The sequence below is a fragment of the Chrysochloris asiatica genome, unplaced genomic scaffold, assembly GCF_000296735.1.
Source record: "Chrysochloris asiatica unplaced genomic scaffold, ChrAsi1.0 scaffold00276, whole genome shotgun sequence".
NCBI lineage: Eukaryota > Metazoa > Chordata > Mammalia > Afrosoricida > Chrysochloridae > Chrysochloris > Chrysochloris asiatica.
The window spans coordinates 3151898-3156633 of record NW_006408794.1 but is presented as its reverse complement, the minus strand read 5'-3'; the positions used below and the strand labels follow the sequence as shown (position 1 = coordinate 3156633).

The 4736-nt window shown below is 41.8% G+C and overlaps 1 pseudogene; it reads right to left on the bottom strand.

Moving 5' to 3' along the window:
• Nucleotides 1-2674: 2674 nt before the first annotated feature.
• Nucleotides 2675-4736, bottom strand: part of LOC102836915 — a 148013-nt pseudogene continuing 145951 nt past the window's right edge.

Below are 4736 nucleotides of genomic sequence, written 5' to 3'. Positions count from 1 at the left end.
GTTGCTATGTTTGAGCCCTTTGCTGCTGCCACTGTACCAATCCAATCAACTAAATTTGATTAAGCTAACTTGAGAAAATTTAAGCAAATGCCTTATAAATGAAGGACTTCCCATATTTTTAGTATGCTATGGGTCGGAACCGACTCGATGGCACATAACAACAACAACAATGTAAACTACCAGCATTTCCATGGGAGAAAGATGAAGCTTTCTGCTCCCATAAAGATTTACAGCCTTGGAAATCCTATACAGGGTCGCTATGAGTTGGAACCGACATCACCACCACCATCACCAATGTGAAATGAGAATCTTTGAAAGGAGCAAATAAAAAGCAGAATTTCTAAAACTTATTTAAACACTTAGGGAAAATGTCAGTGAAAGGATCACTTCTCAGTTTTCTTCTAGTTATCACTAGCAAAGGTGTTTTCCTCTATGTCTCCAATTCACTGTTAGAGATAGAACCTCAAATAAAGATTTTTGTTGTTGTTAAATGTCCTTTAGTCATTTCCGACCAATAGCGTCCCAGTCTAGAATTCCAAGGACCGGCTGGTGAACATTATTTTAGTTGTCTCTAGCAGAGATATTTTCCTCTATTGTGTCATTAAATACATTTTCTATTCTATTTGTGGAGTTACTATTTAGAAGTACAAATTATGCTGGTGTTGGTTTATTTAATCTCCATATAATATCTTCACTCTAATTACTCTGATGTCTTGGTTGTTCCCCTCTGTGTTTGTTCTTAACTCAAGTCTTTCCTCATACCATTAATTTGACTTTTCAATTATGTCTTTTCCTTGTTTATGATTTAAAAATGGGTTTGTAAACTTTTTGTTGTGTTGACAGTATTAATTTGTTTCCTTAGCTCAACTTGTTTCAGTTGCTTTACCACCTCTTCTTTGAACTGATGTTTTATTGGATCCTATAATTATATTTTTCCATAGCAACAATCGTGAAGATGATGCAGGACTGGGCAATGTTTCATCTGTTGTATATGAGTTGGAACCGACTCAACAACACCTAACAATAACAATAGCAACAAAAAACATCTGTGGGGAATTTATTTCTGTTCTTTTTGTTACTTTTTTTTTTTTTTTTTCTAACCTGGGTTCTTTGTCTTTGTATACTAAGATTGTCCCTTTCTTTTTCTATTCCTTCCTTTCTTTTTTCTTTTCCCTTTCTTAGAGTTGCTATAGAGTCCTGCTGTACCACTGTAGGATCAGCAATGGACTGCTAACCACACGGCTGGCAGTTCAAACCCACCAGCAGCTCCATGAAAACCCTACACAGGGTCACTATGAGTTAGAACCGACAACACCAATAACAACAAAATAGTTGCCATGCTATGCATTGCTAATATGGGAAGCTTTCTCTTTGTTCTAAAGACCATCAATGCCTGTTGAGTAGATTCCAGCACGTGGGGATCTATGTGTGTCACAGAAGAACTATGGTCCACATGATTTTCAAGGGCTAAGTTTTTCAAAGTAGGTCTCTGGGACTCTTTTCTGAGATACTTGGTGGACTTGGACCTCTGGCCTTTTGCATCACTCTGGGACTCCCTGCTCTAATATGTTGTTGTTAAGTACCATGGAGCCGCATCTGACTCTCAGCAACCCTGTGTAAGGTTTCCAATATACTGTTGTTGATAGTTGCTGTTGAATCGATGCTGACTCATGGCAACCCCATGTGTTACAGAGTAGACCTACTCCATAGGATTTTTTTGGCTGCGATCTTAACAAAGGCAGATCACCAGGCTTATCTTTGGTGGTACTTCTGGGTGGGTTAAAACTGCCAAGCTTTAGGTTAGCATTCAGGAGTAAGCCATTTACCTTACCTTGAAACATCTGCTTTAATATAATATGGATTAATTACCTTTGACACTCTTCCAAACTTATCTGGGACTAGTCTTTCTTCCACTAGGAGTTTGAGAACCGGTCATTGTTTTCTACAACTCAAAGGTGTTTGTGTGTCAAGAGTATTTGGCAGAGAGGGAAAAGGTTGTTGAGTAACTTTACTGGTTTCTGTGTTTTATTTATTTATTTTTTTTTTACTCAAGTCAACTTTATTGTTCCTGTAACATTATTATATAAATGGAACGCTCCATATAACCTCAGCCCCTAGATTCTGAGTAGTCCAAAGGAGACACAATTTACATCATAGCTTAGGAGAAGAGTTCCCTAAATACTGATTATATCTTAATGTATATCCAAAAGAGCACTCTAAAAGAAGTATTACCCACAGAAACATCTTAAGTCACAGTACAGAAAATAAGATTAGGAGCTCATTTTTCTCGATTTCCCCATATTTCACACTGTTGCTTTTATAGTTAAAAAAGCTCTCATCAAAAGTACCTATAAGACAATAGATGTCATGAACCAGGAAAATGCAGACAAATCTAGACAATGTGGCTCAAAGAAAAGACTCTGGGTTTGATGGTGATTTTTCATAGGTTGTATTTCTGGCATAAAAAAACAATGTCTTCTGTGCTGTTTCTCATCAGCACTCCTCCTTGAATTCTGCTGATTTTCACTCCTAAAGCAGATGCTGCTGCCCACCTACAGAGGTGACGGTCCCACCCTACAAAAGCCTAACCTTCAATCCAGGAGCTATCTGGAATATAATGTCCACTTGGACCCATTCAACACATGAAGCCAAGTTAGAATATCAACTTTGAGCACTACTCTTGAAGTAGGCTTTGAGAGCTCAGCATCCTCATCACTTCATTGCTACCTTCTAGGATTTGGTGGACCCTGGAGTCTCGCACATACTGCTGAACAGCATAGTCGTGCAAGTAGCCATATCCTTCATGCATCTGTAGAGCCTGGTTTTAGATAGCAAAGCAAGCATTCATCTGTAGCAAAGAGCTTGACCACAGAGCACAGGGCTACAGCATCCTCCCATCCTCCTTTAGGGCTATGGCTGCATTGCGGTTCACAAGCTGTGACGCCACCAGCCTTGTTGCCATATCTGCCAATTTGAACTGCAGATACTGGTTACTGGACAAAGGTTCTCCAAACTGTTTTCGAACATTCAGGTGGTCTCGAGTGAGAATAACTGAAGCATGAGCAGCTCCCAAAGAGCAGGAAACAACATTGATTCTTCCTCTGTTCAGTCCTTTCATGGCTATCAGGAAGCCTTTTCCCTTGTTCCCAATTCTGTTTGTCATGGGGACAGCACAGTCTTCAAAGATCACAACTCAAGTTGACTGGGAGTTCCACCCCACCTCTTTCTCCTTCTTTCCAAAGCTGAGGCCAGGGGTTCACTTCTCAACAACTATGCAGGAGATACCTTTGGGACCTGGCCCTCCAGTTCAGCACATGACAACACAGATGTCCGACTCACCACCACCACTAATGAAGGCCTTAGAGCCATTAAGGATGTAATGATCTCCTTGTCATTTAGCTGAGGTCAAAGGGATGCAACATCACTTCCGCTTTCTGGTTCAATGAGGCAGTAGGAAGCAAATTTCTCCATGGTGCAGCGAGGGGGGCATATTGTATGCCTCTGCTCCTCATTTCCAAATGTGTCAATCATCCAGACACATATGCTGTGGATGCTCATGTAGGTTGTGGTGCTGGTATAAGCCTGTAGCCAAGGCTTCAAAGATGACAGAGGTATCAAGTCATGACAGTCCAGACCACCTACATCTGTCCATACGTAGACCCCTGTCAAAGCCTAGCTGGACTGCTTTACACATCACATCCACTGGGAACAGCTCCTTCTGGTCCCACTCTGCCATGTTGGGAGCCATCTCCCGGGTAGCAAAATCAAAGGCCACTTTCTGAAATTATTTCTGCTCTTCATTTAGTCCCATGGAAGGGTCAATGTAGGAGACCAGTCCCCTGTGTGCCCTCTGGGTAGATGTTGAGCAAGCAGCCCCGTTGATCCATGAGATGGTGGTCACATCTCCACAGCATGGTCCCAAGAAAGTACTAAAGCCAAAGTGAGCACACTCTTGACTTTTGTGATGATCATCCAGCTCGGGCCAGCAGGCTCATCCAGCCCGGCCCAGTTTCTCCATTGCATTCTGCTCTGTGTTCTATTTTGACAAGCTGTTCATTGCCTCTATTTGGGCACCATCCTCTAGCCAGAAGTATTCCCCACTCCATTGCAGTAGAATATCTTAGAAGTTGGTGTGCCCCAACAGAGAGGGAAGGAGTCTTCACATCAAGTATCAATGCTATCCCCTCTGTATTTTAGGTAGATAGGAACGAGCAACATTAACTACCTGAAATGAGGGGTTGTTTAAGGCACAAAGTGACTGGCTTACAAGGTTTCAAGAGGGAGTTTAGTTTAAGAGTGTGGGGGGGGGCGGGGGGAAGAAAGAGTCCCCACTGAATAGATTTCATCTTGTCTAGATGGGTCTGGTGAAAAGAGATGGGGATAAGATTCTTATGATTCAATACTGAGTACTTGTTATCATGTCTAATTGCAACTGTCACAACTGTAAAGGTAGAAGTTTTGTAACAAAAATGGGGGAGTAGTTAACCTTACATCCAGAAACAGAGGACCCTAGGACCATCAAGGGAGAAGAGCACAAGCGGAATCTGGGACACTATCCAGAGGAGTAGCGACACCAGAGATGGAGACAGAGATGGGGACATGAAGAGAGGGAGCAGCTGAGGCCAACAGATTCATGGGAAGAGGGACTGAGAGCTGGTGGGCAGGAGACTTGCAGAATGTGATCTTTGCTGGTGTAAATTATTATATATGCCTGAGTGTTAAAAAAAAAAAAAAAA